The sequence below is a fragment of the Citrus sinensis genome, chromosome 7 (assembly GCF_022201045.2).
Source record: "Citrus sinensis cultivar Valencia sweet orange chromosome 7, DVS_A1.0, whole genome shotgun sequence".
Lineage (NCBI taxonomy): Eukaryota > Viridiplantae > Streptophyta > Magnoliopsida > Sapindales > Rutaceae > Citrus > Citrus sinensis.
In genome coordinates this window covers 17,197,822-17,211,666 of record NC_068562.1, presented here as the reverse complement: position 1 = coordinate 17,211,666, position 13,845 = coordinate 17,197,822, and the positions used below count along the sequence as shown (strand labels likewise).

Sequence of the window (13,845 nt, the reverse complement as noted above, 5' to 3'; positions counted from 1 at the left end):
GACAGCAGACGAAGCGAGCTAAGCAACGATCCTCGTCGCCTTTGCTTTCTGAAACAGATACGGTGCCTGATTTGGTTGAATCATCTAGCGATTCAGAAGAACAAGTGATGGATAGAGCTGCACCTGTTGAAAGAACTCTTAGAGAGTTAGCTGAACTAGACTTGAATCAGCAACCACTCTGCATTCAATATGTAGACTTGGAGGTAAATTTTGAATTAAAGTCTAGTCTTATTCATTTATTACCCAAGTTTCATGGTTTTACAGGTGAAGATCCTCATAAACATCTTAAGGAGTTTCATGTTGTGTGTTCAAGTATGAGACCACAAGGTGTGACTGAAGAGCAGATTAAGCTGCGTGTTTTTCCTTTCTCTTTAGATGGACTAGCTAAAGACTGGTTGTATTACTTGCCTCCTGGATCGATTACAACGTGGAATGATTTGAAGAAGCAGTTCCTCGAGAAGTACTTTCCTGCTTCAAGGGCTGCTAACATCAGAAAAGACATTTGTGGGATCAGACAACTTCCTGGGGAGACTTTGTATGAGTATTGGGAGCGATTCAAACAATTGTGTGCCAGTTGTCCTCAGCATCAGATTTCTGATCAACTTTTTATTCAATATTTTTACGAAGGATTATCATTGATGGATATGAGTATGATAGATGCTGCTAGTGGAGGCCTGTTGGTGAACAAGACTCCTACTCAAGCAAGGGAGTTGATCTCAAATATGGCTGCCAATGCACAACAATTTGGCAGCAGACAAGATGCCACTTCAAGAACGGTGAATGAGGTAAATATTTCTTCTATTGAACAACATTTAGATAAACTTACTTCTCTTGTGGAAAAGTTTGTTGTAGGTAATGTGCAACAGGTGAAGACTTGTGGCATTTGTTACAATATGTGTCATTCAACTGATATGTGTCCTACACTTCAAGAAGAACCCGTTGAACAAGCCAATGCAGTTGGAGGATTTCCAGGCATGCCTCAGAGGAGGTATGATCCTTATGCACAAACATACAATCCGGGATGGAAGGATCATCCCAACTTCAGCTATGGAGTTAGGCCGTCAGGATTCCCACAACAGTATCCACCAAGACAACCAACACCTCCACAGTCAAACTCCAAGTCAGGTATATCTCTTGAAGAAATTGTTAAATCACTTGCGACTAACACTCAACAATTTCAGCAGGCAACTACAGCAAGCATTCAGAACTTGGAGAACCAAATGAGTCAATTGGCGACTACAGTGAGCCGTCTGGAGTCTCAAGTATTAGGAAGATTGCGTTCACAATCTGAGGTGAATCCAAAGCAAAACGTTAGTGCTGTCATCCTTAGAAGTGGGAAGGAGTTGCAAGAGCCTAGTAAGAAAGTGACAAAGCATGTAGAAGATGAGCTTGAGAAGAATGAATTGATGCCTAAATCTCAAGATGCGCAACCCACCAGAGCGAAACCCCTACCTATTGTGATACCTCCTCCTTTTCCAAGCCGGTTTACAAAATCCAAGAAGGAGGAACAAGAGAAAGACATCCTTGAGACATTTCGCAAGGTTGAGGTAAATATTCCTTTATTAGATGCTATAAAACAAATACCTCGATATGCTAAAGTCCTTAAGGAATTGTGCACCTCCAAAAGAAAATTAAGAGGAGATGAAAAAGTTCACATGGGGGAGAATGTTTCAGCAGTTCTCCAAAAGAAACTACCTCCTAAGTGCAAGGATCCAGGTATGTTTACTATCCCTTGTAAAATTGGTAGTGTTAGAGTTGAAAAGCCTATGTTAGATCTAGGAGCTTCTATTAATGTCATGCCTCGTTCCATTTATTCATCTTTGAATGTTGGTCCATTAAAAGAAACTGGCGTGATAATTCAACTAGCTGATAGGTCTAATGCATATCCTGATGGGGTATTAGAAGATGTCTTAGTACAAGTTAATGAGTTGGTTTTTCCTGCTGATTTTTATGTACTTGATATGGAAGATGATAACTCCTCTAATTCTGTCCCAATTTTGCTAGGAAGACCTTTTCTTAAGACTGCTAGGACTAAAATGGATGTACATAAAGGGACTCTCACTATGGAGTTTGATGGAGAGGTTATAGAATTCAATATGAATGATACCATGAAATATCCTAGTGAGGAACATTCGGTATTTTCTGTGGATGTTATTAACCCTATAGCGCAGGAAATTTTTTACAAGGAAAAGACGAAGACATTTCATGATAGAATGATTTTGAGAAAGGAGTTCTCTATTGGTCAAAAAGTTCTTCTTTTTCATTCTAAGCTTAAACTTTTTCCGGGTAAATTACGTTCTTGCTGGGTTGGACCTTTTATTATTACTAATGTTTTTCCTCATGGTGCAGTTGAGATTCGGAGTCCGACCTCTGACAAAGTTTTTAAGGTTAATGGTCATCGCTTAAAACCTTTTTATGAAGGTTTTTCGGTGAATATTGTGGAGGATGTGGCTCTCGAGAGTCCCAATTATGGAGATTGATGCATAAATGTGTCTAGCCAAAGACATAAAACAAAGGCGCTTTTTGGGAGGCAACCCAAATGATTTATTTATTTTGGTTTTTGTCATATCTTCTTTTAATTTTGATTTAGATTTTTTTTTAAAATAATGTGTTTGCTTATTTTGGTCAGAAGAAAATTTTTGATAAGGCGTGCCCACGTCTTAACTGATAAGTACTTCTGTGATTTTTAAAGTAAAATGGTTTTAAGGCGTGCCCACGTGCTTATTAGAAAAGTACTTCTGAAATTTTTAGTGTCTCAAGTGATTCATCACTAAAAAAAAAAAAAAAATTAAAAAAAAATTATTTTATTTTTTTTTCTATTTATTTATTTAAAAAAACAAAAAAAAGAGATTTTCTTTTGTTCTTTCTTTTATATATATATTTATTTATTTATTAAAAAAAATTTCAAAAATCACTGTTAAAAAAAAAAAAAAATTTTTTCACTGTTAAAAAAATCCCTAATTTTCCAGAACTTGTTTTCTTCTCCAGCCGCTTGCAGCACACCAGCAGCACCCGCGCGCACCAGTATCGAGCACCATCCCGCGAGCGCAGCACCAGCATCCCGTGTCTCGCAGCGTGCAGCGCGAATCAGCCCCAGCTGCGAGCGCAGCGCGAACCAGCCCCAGCCCGAGCACGCAACGCAACAAGTGTCACCAGCGCGCGCACCAGCAATCCCCCAGCGCGCAGCAACAGCCGCAGCACGCAGATCCAGCGTCACCAGTTCGCAGCATCAGTCCCATCCGCGCGCAACTGAACCAGCAGCCGTGTACTCGCAAGCTCCAGTCGAGCAGCAATAGTCCGCAACCAGCCTACGACCTGCATTCCAGCCGCGTGAATCGAAATCCGTGACAAGATGGAGCAGAATTTGGCCGCATACTTCAAGAGTGTGGGATTTATCCCACCATTCCCGCCAAGCCCATAGACGTTATGAGGATCAAAGCTCACAATTCAGGGAAGTTTTTGCCTTTAATCTTTTGTCCTTACGCTTTAATTTTTATGTGAGCTTTGATTATCTTACATTGGGGACAATGTAAGTTCTTGGTGTGGGGGAGGGATTTTTGCATTATTGATGTCTGGAATTATTGTTTTCACTCTACTTATCTTTTTTTCACTCTACTCATCCTTAAATGATTTTGGAGTTAGTATGCTTTATATATTATTAATTTTCTTTTCCTTTATCTCTCACTACTCTTTTCCCATCTATCTCACATTATTTACATCTATTTTATTTTTCTATCATACTTTTTCATCACTCACATTTTATCTTTCATTTTTTTTACTACATACATCTTTCTCGCTTATTATCCTTTTTACCTTTCCTTTAATATCTCACTCATACCTTCTTTTCATTCTACACCACTATTGATGGTTGATTCATTTGAAGAGTGTACAGGATTTGATGGCAAATTTACCAACTTTGTGAGGATTTGAGCCTATGACCAACCACTTTGCTCTAATTATTTTTGTTATGTGAATATCAATCTTAGTTTGTTTATTCTAGAACTTGCTTTATTATGCATGTTGAAGCCACATTACGGGATTTTATGCATTAAAATGATAAGGGCAAACCATTTACCAATTTTCTATTCTCGCATTTTCCTTTTTCTCTACCTGAAGACCTTTATTTGCTACCTTTGTTTGAGCCTTAACAATTACCCATCTAATTCTCTCCGCCTACTTAACCATTTTTCTTCTTTTTTGAGCCTCAATTTAAGGAGATTTTTGGACTCATTGTGTCGATATATTTTGTTGCTTTTTCTACCTTGTAATAAAGTTTCTCAATTAGATCAACAAGCATTATGCTTGAATTAAATTGTGCAAGGTTCGTTTCTTTTGTTTGATTCAAAAACAAAAACAAAAAAAAAAGAAAAAAAAGAAAAAGAAAAAAAAAAAGAAAAAGAAAAATCACAAAAAAAAAACAAAAAAAAAATGTTTACATTCTTGGTGACTTGAGTAGAAATAAGCATTTTGATATCATAAGTTCATTCAATGAGTTCATTCTTCTCGTTTTGATCTCTTTTTCTTTCGTAAACCTTTCTTTTTCATTTAACCCATTTAACCCCATTACAACCCTTTTAAGACCCTTAGATTTTTGCATTTTATTCATGTTTTGTGGATTGAGATGTGATGAGCAAGCTTATGGTAATAGCATTCTTTGATTTGATTTGAGTGGATAAATGACACCCTAAACACTTTGAGTGCATGGAGTGAAGTTATTGAGAGGGCTATTACATCTTGTTGCACTTGAATTTTGAATGGATCTTCTTGGTGGTTGAATGTTCTTATTCTATCTTATGAAATTCTATGCTTTAAAATCCTTGTCTCTCGAACGTTGAACGACTTAATTTCTTGAGGTATGCTTGCTTAAAATTGTTTTTGGATGAGTTGAGATGAGAATTTAGTGGAGATTTGAGATTAGTCTTGAGTTATATGCTTGAGGACAAGCATCATCTTGGTGTGGGGGAATTTGTTAGAGTGCAATTTATGCACTAGTTTTGCATTGTTTACTTCCCTTAATATCGATGTTTTTCACTTAATAATAGTGATTTACTTGTGTTTTACTTTTGTAGGTGCAATTCTATTGATTGGTGATAAAATTGAGCTACAAGATGTTGTTTAAGGATAATTGTTCTCTTGGAGAAATTATGAGCGGCAGAAGAACTTTGTTGATAAGGCGTGGGCGAGTGTTGTCAACTGCGGACCTGCAGTTTTTAGTTTAACGTGTTTTGTATTTTTGGCTATTTTTGTAATTACGAATTTAATATTTCAGATATTAGTATTTTATTTTAAATAGAACTCTAAAAGAGAAGAGAGAGAGAGTATTTAAGGGAGGAATCTAATGTGAAAAAGGGAGGGATTTTGGATTGGAGGAAAAGAAAGAAAACCCTAGATCTTAATTTTTCTCTTCTCTCTATGAAGAACTAAACCTATTTTTCTGATTGAAGGATAATGAAGCTTTGATTCATCACTACTGTGAGATCTTTCTTGTGCTTTAATTGTTTTATTGCTTTTTGGGTATTTGTTTATTCTCTGAATTATTTTCATGATTATGTTTGTTAATTAGATAATTGGCCACTATTTAATTATTAACTTAATCTATTGTCAATTAAAGGATTCATCGTATGAAGAATTTAATGTTTGTGACAAATAACATAGCAGAGAGTTGTGTTGTGAGAATAAACAATCTAATTTAAATGAATCATCATATGTGTTGATTAGGATTTGTGTCTCTCTGGTTTTTCAGGCTGTCAATTGATTAAATCCTATGATCGTATCTAGGGTTGTCCATTGATTAGGGAAATAACCAACGGTCGTACCTTGGTTATCGACTAGTTAAGGAGAGATTGGCTATTAGAGGGTCTCAATAGCTATAACCGGTCTATTCATAAGTAATAATAATCTATATTTGAATCAATGATCAGTAGTCGAATCAAGCTGAGTTAATTCCTTCAACCAGAGCTTTCTCCAATTTGAATTACAACTTTAATTTGCATTCTTGTTATTTCAATTTGATTTTTATTATTGTCAACAATTCCCCCATTTTACGTTTTACGTTTCAAAAGGATTTAAATAATTACCGATCTCTGTGGACACGACCCTGCTCAATCACTATACACAATTTATTTAGAGTAGGAATTTATTTTTGTTGGCTTCGACAACCATCAATGGAAAAAAGGGTAAATTAATGTTGGAGTTGTAAATTGCAAGAAGAACTTGTAAACAAAATAAAAACTTAGAAATATGACATAGAACTTCTTAATTGACATTAAGTGTGAAATAAAACAAAAAATATGTAAACCACACATAAAACTAGTAAATTGATGAAAAAAATGGTAAATTAATGTTGGAGTTGTAAATTGTTAGAAGTACTTGTAAACAAAAAAAAAAAACTTAGAAAAATGACATAGAACTTGTAAATTGACATTAAGTGTGAAATGAAACAAAAAATTTGTAAACCACACATAAAATTAGAAAATTAATGGAAAAAAGGGTAAATTAATGTTGGAGTTGTAATTTGCAAGAAGAACTTGTAAACAAAACAAAAACTTAGAAATATGACACACAACTAGTAAATTAAAAAATATGTAAATCACATATAAAACTAGTAAATTAATGAAACAATGGGTAAACTAATGGAGTTGTGATTTGCAAGAAAAACTTGTAAATAAAATAAAAACTTATAAAAATGACATAGAACTTGTAAATTGACATTAAGTATGAAATGAAACAAAAAATGTATAAATCACACATAAAACTAGTAAATTGATGGAAAAATGGATAAATTAAAGTTGGAGTTGTAAATTACAAGAAGAACTTGTAAACAAAACAAAAACTTAGAAAAATGACATAGAATTTGTAAATTGACATTAAATGTGAAATGAAATAATAAATTTGTAAACCACACATAAAACTAATAAATTAATAAAAAAAAGGGTAAATTAATATTGGAGTTGTAATTTGCACGAAGAACTTATAAACAAAACATAAATTTAGAAAAATGACATAGAACTAGTAAATTGACATTAATTGTGAAATGAAACAAAAAATATGTATATCACATATATTACTAGTAAATTGATGGAAAAATTGGTAAATTAATGATGGAGTTGTAATTTGCAAGAAAAACTTGTAAACAAAACAAAAATTTAGAAAAATGACATAGAACTTGTAAATTGACATTAAGTGTGAAATGAAAATAAAAATGTGTAAATCACATATAAAACTAGTAAATTGATGGAAAAAAGAGTAAATTAATGTTGGAGTTGTAAATTGCAAGAAGAACTTGTAAACAAAACAAAAACTTAGAAAAATAACATAGAACTTGTAAATTGACATTAAGTATGAAATAAAACAAAAAATTTGTAAACCACACATAAAATTAGTAAATTAATGGAAAAATAGGTAAATTAATGTTAGAGTTGTAAATTGTAAGAAGAACTTATAAACAAAATAAAAACTTGTAAATGTTGTATAAAACTTATAAATCAACATTAACTTGTAAATATTTCATAAAACTTGTAAATCACACATAACATTAGTAAATGTAACTTGGAATTTGAACAAAAAAGAGTAATTACCTGCTACTTCGGTAACATGTTACCTATTTATTTAGAATTAATGGTAGAGATTTTTTATTCAATTCTAATGGTCCACGTCCATTACGGCATCAATGCCGTAAATTTAATTACATGTGAAATGACCTAAATACTTTGTTCAAAGCTAGGCAAGCCATTTACTATTCTATGTTAATGAAGCAAAATATAACGAGTCTTACTTGCTCATAAAATTAGGAAAGAAAACTAGGATTATTGATCCATAAAGCTGTCGTTTACTAGAAGTACATTGTAGACTTTACACATAATTTATTATGTCTGTAAATTCAATAATACAAGTTCTTATATATTATCAATTGTATAAGGGTTAAAGCTCCAAAGCCGGGCACTAAGCCCGGACACCATACTGAAAATTGAAATCAAACTGTTTGAATCAACTAAATGAATCTTCTGGAAAATACAAAAGACAGAACATCCGCTGAGAATTCACCCAGCCAAATTACAGCATCCATGCTTATAGAAAAAAACTAAATGAATCTAATTGTTGATATTTTATGTTCAATGAAAATAGAAAAAGAAAGGCAACTTGAGATGTTGGTTCTCAACTTGAGTAATCCCTAAATTTCTTTCATTCATTCTCCCCCTCCTTCTTTCACCAATCTGATATCTTCGCTTTCTCGAAAGGGAAATCCCTAAAATTTCTTCCCTCATCACCTAAAATCAAATCCATTGCCCTTCTCACACCAATCAACCAATTGGATCCATCTACCCTAGTATTTGGTTTATATACTAGAGCTAGAAAGAGGAAAAGTTGGTATTACGTCTGTTGCTGCTTCTCCAACCGTCCACCATTATTTCTGTCTCACCATTGACTATACCATCAATACCAAAGTTGGTTAGATGTCAGTTCTTCAACCATCACTGCCGTCATCTTAGCTTTGTGTAACATATGCACTTTGATTTTTCCTAATTAAGTGTATGATGTAATTTTTCCTCTTCGATATTTAATTTTAAAATTTTCGCAACATTAAATCGAGATATACTGAGCACGATTAAAAGCTCGGATAGTGGGATTTTATTTTCGTCACGAGTCCAGTATTAGCTTAATTTGTATTAAGCTTAACAGGAAAAAAAAAGGAAGAAGAAGTCGGGTTCTATATATAGAAAGGGCAGCTGGTTTTCAAAAAAAGAGAGAGAGGGGTAAGAGAGAGGGAGAAAGAGAGTTGACCCGATTTTGACTTGGATCCAACCCGACCCGCGAGCGCGACCAGGCCGGTTCTCCCATTTCCGGCCACCGTTCCGGTCAAGGTTGGTACCGATTCGAAGCTTGAGAGACGAGCAACGTATCCATGCCGTCCTTGCCGCCGGAAATCGATCGGAAAGCCACCGATCGAAGCTTTGAAGGTCCGCGGAATCCCCGCCTCGATTCGCCGTGATTTCGCCAGTTTCCGGTGAAGCCATCACTTGGGTTTTGTTCCTTACCTTTCCCTCTGCCATTTTCGACTAACCACTGATGCCGGGGACGTCGTTTTGCCGTCGATCGGCCGTTGGAGGATTCACGACTTCGGGAGCTCGATTCGGAGCCATCACCGCGCGTGAGAGGTCACCACCGCCACCATTGGACTCAGCGTGGCTTGAACTTTCAGTTCTGAGCTTCCCGTCGCCGTCAGTTGAATTCCGGTGACCGTTGACCGTCAATGGTATTTCAGTAATTTCACAGTCTAAGGGCAATTTTGTAATTTCAGATTTTGTGGGTATTTGAGTAATTGCTGAATTGAGGATAAAGTTGGTAATTTATGATTTTGAGGTTAATTTGGTAATTTTGATATTTGAGGGTATTTTTGTAATATTGAATTCAAGGGCATTTTGGTAATTTTGATATTCGGGGGTAATTTCGTAATTTCAAGAATTATGAGTATTTTGATGATTTATGATTTAAATTAAGATTATTTGAGGTTAAGTATGGAATGTGATTATATTGAGGAATTTGAGAATATTGGAGTTTATGATTATGGTTTAATTTTATTTTTATGAGAGTATTTTTATTTATTTTTAGGCCGATGATATCGATGTGCATTTGTTACTTGAGGATACCAGGAGGTAAGTAAATTAGATTTCCAAACGAATCACAATAAACAATATATATGCTTGACATGTTTGGAAAGCCTATTTTTATATATGTCCAGATATTGATTTATATACTCTGCCCATGTGTTTATATGATGTGTTGATATGATATGTTGTTATGTGTGTTTATGGACATGGGCATATGTATGTGTGAATATTTCATTGGCATGAGCACGAAAATATCATGACTATAGAAAAAATATAAATAGATTGATCGTTAAAAGCTATGGTTATGAAATTGATTTTAAAAGTCATGGTTAACTTTCACATGGACTTGTTCGTAGTTAAAAAAAAAATATAATCATATATAAGTCTCATTAATTTTATAATAAAAATAAAATATAAAAAATATGAAATTGCTAAATCAAAGCTTTGATATTGGAGAGAATGCACATTAGTTGCATTGGTAAATTATTGTGCTAATATGATACGTAATGGCTTATAAACTAGAGTGTATGGAAACATAAGCTATAATTATCTTTTTTGTTAAATTATTAATGTTATAATATAAACTTTGAAAATTTGTGGTGGCTTATTTAAATTGCTTATGAAAAGTAAATTTCAACCTATTTTTTAAAAATTCAGTAAAATAGAAAAAATTATAAAAGAAATAGTTTTTACAAAATTTATTAAATATTATTTTTATAAAAAAATTATGAAATAAGAAATTTATTAAATTTCTACTTTAATGCCAAGGGATACTTAATGTCCCACCATGCTATCATCAGTCAATGTCTTAATGTCTTTGCTTTTATTGACTTTTGTCTTCTTTTTCATTGACTGTGCAACTCGTGATTTCTGAGTTGGGTTGAGTATCGACAAAAATGTTATACCATAAAGCACACACAATTAACTCCTTTATTTTTGGAAGATAATTTTTGGAATTTTTCTTGGACTTATCGGCAATTGTGAATCCTCGAATCATCAAACGAATAGCAAACACATTTCAACATCTGTGTTTCACGTGGAGAGGAATCTTTTCTCGCCTTCACTCCTTTATTTTCACGCGGAGATAAATTTCGGTTTCATTATAAATAATAAATATTTGGCTTTGCAATTATTTATAATAAACACTTAAAAGCACCAACGAGTGTCACATTGGCTTTGCAATTCATGACTTTTTAGTCGGGCTAAGGATTGACAAAATTGTTATAGCTTAACTTATAACCCATAAAGCACGCATAAACACTATTCAATGGGCCACTAATTTCTTCTTCTTGAAGGAAAATACCCATAAAGATGATTTTATATCAATATTCATGTTTTTTTTTTGTTAAGTATATTATTGAGAAAAAAGATAGTTTTGTACAATGTATGTTATATAACATGGTGTTCATATATATTAAAGGAATGAGCGGCTAAAATACACGACTGTAGTTGAGTATCTTTAAAACAACATACGTACATCATCCATCCCTAAAATATCAATTATTCATCTCTTAATAAGTTGTAGTAAAGTAAAATTAGATATACAAGACAATAGTCGGATAACTTTACAAATACACAACTATTGTCGAGTACGCGGACATAGAACAAAAACCACCTAAAATAGTTATTATTATGATAACACAATCAACATAAGCTTTAACATATCAAACTTCAATTCAACAAACAATAAAAGCTATTGTATATCAAACAACATAGGTCTCATATATGTTCGAATCATAAATAAGTTTTAATAAAATAGAAGTTGCTACATAATCATCATAGTTATTAATAAGCTCAGCCCAAACACTCGACCCATGTATTATAAACTTCTGGTCACCTCCCTTTGAAATCAACATAGGCCACGCAAACATATTTATCTACCTGCGAAACAAAAAAGTAGAAATTTATCACACTTGCACTATTGCTATAATGTAAATTCACACATACACGACAAAAGTCGTGTAAGTTGTAAAAATACACAACTATAGTCCAGTAATGATTAAAAGACATATTTAGTGAAAAAATATATTTTTTGCACTAATAGAATGTATTGTCATAAATACAGAAATACAGTCAAGTATCTTTATAAATATACGGTTGTAGTCAGGCTTCATGAATAAACCGTTGTAGTCTAGTAAATTTATATATACACGACGATAGTCGGGTAACTTTATAAATACATGATTATATTCGAGTAAGTGAATAGAGAACAAAATTACAACAAAATGATAACACAATTAACATAAGGTTTAATATATCAAACTTCAATACATCAAACATGAAAAGCTTTTTTTTTTTTTACATCAAATAAAATCGGTCTAATATATGTGAGGATCATGATAAGCTTTAAGGGAATACAAGTTGCTACTCAATTATCATAGCTAAAATACCCAAGCAAATATAATTTTTTTTTCTTCGTCGTGAAAATAATCTACATCATCATCTGTCATAATTGAAACGGGAGGGATTGGATCGAATGTTTTAAGCTTGAAATTCATTTTAATGTCAAATTTAGAAATATCAATGGAAATAACTTGAGATATTCTTTCCTGTCATAATATAACACATAATTATACAACAAATACAAAAAAAAAATCAAACAAGGTATAAAACGAAGTGTGGAACCGTTTGTCCATTTACACAACTGTCATCGTGTAATTGCTCGTTCACACGATAGTAGTCGTGTAACTTGCTAAATACATAATCATAGTCTAGTAAATAGTCAGAGGATATATTTAGAAAAAAATGTATTATTTACACTAACAGAATCCTAGGTGTCATAATAACTACTATATTTTTCACATTTACACGACTGTTGTCGTGTAAATTCATACCACGACAAAAGACGTGTAAGTTGCAACAATAGATGACTATAGCCTAGTAAATAGTTAGAGGATATATTTCTTCTCAAAAAAAAAAATTTCTTGCAATAATAGAATGTTCGGGTCTTATAACAGTTGAAACATTTTACATATATGTACAAGTATAGTATGTAAGTTCATACGTACACAATAGTAGTCATGTAACTTATTAAAACACACGATTATAATCTAGTAATAGTCAAAGGACATATCTAGTGAAAACAAATCATGTGGGCTAAGTGATATTTAATTCAACCAATCTTATCATGCCACATCAGTTTGTACAAAATAAATTTGTACAAGAGTTTGTGGCTGTATCATTACTCTTTTAGACAGAGTAATGATACAGCCACAAACTCTTGTACAAACTTATTTTGTACAAACTGATGTGACATTAATTCATTGGTTGAATGAAAATATAAATTAATAAAAACAAATCATGTGGGCCAAGTGATATTTAATTCAACCAATCTTATCATGCCACATCAGTTTGTACAAAATAAATTTGTACAAGAGTTTGTGGCTGTATCATTACTCTTTTAGATAGAGTAATGATACAGCCACAAACTCTTGTACAAACTTATTTTGTACAAACTGATGTGACATTAATTCATTAGTTGAATGAAAATATAAATTAATAAAAACAAATCATGTGGGCCAAGTGATATTTAATTCAACCAATCTTATCATGCCACATCAGTTTGTACAAAATAAATTTGTACAAGAGTTTGTGGCTGTATCATTACTCTTTTAGATAGAGCAATGATACAGCCACAAACTCTTGTACAAACTTATTTTGTACAAACTGATGTGACATTAATTCATTGGTTGAATGAAAATATAAATTAATAAAAACAAATCATGTGGGCCAAGTGATATTTAATTCAACCAATCTTATCATGCCACATCAGTTTGTACAAAATAAATTTGTACAAGAGTTTGTGGCTGTATCATTACTCTTTTAGATAATGTACCACATAAAAAAAAAATATATAAATAATTTTCAATTATAAAATATATTTAACTAAATACACTATTTTTAGGGCATCTTTAATTAAAAATCTCGATAATTTCTTTATTTTTTTTTCAAATTATTGATAAACGTGTGAACTATGAAGATGACTGACATTTGCACTTAAGTGAAGTTAGTGACTCCTTGGCAGATTTTTGCGTGGCCAGTGAGTAGAACAAAACGGTGTCGTTCACAATGAAACTTGGGAAATTTATGCTTAGTAGCCGAGAAGAGTCGGTCTCGTTGGATCAGGTTGTGGGCTTTTCTGTGGTTGATTCACAAAGCCCACATAAATCAATTTTTTATGTATACATTTTTGTCATGTGAATTCTAAAAATTCTTAATTTTTTTTTTTGTTTTCAGT

At 32.7% G+C, this 13,845-nt stretch overlaps 1 non-coding gene across 1 annotated transcript; it reads right to left on the bottom strand.

Annotated features, from left to right (window-relative positions):
* Positions 1–485: 485 nt before the first annotated feature.
* Positions 486–592, bottom strand: LOC127898984 (small nucleolar RNA R71). Its single transcript, XR_008050752.1, has one exon. It is a non-coding gene; the product is annotated as a small nucleolar RNA R71 (small nucleolar RNA).
* Between the last annotated feature and the right edge of the window lie 13,253 nt (positions 593–13,845).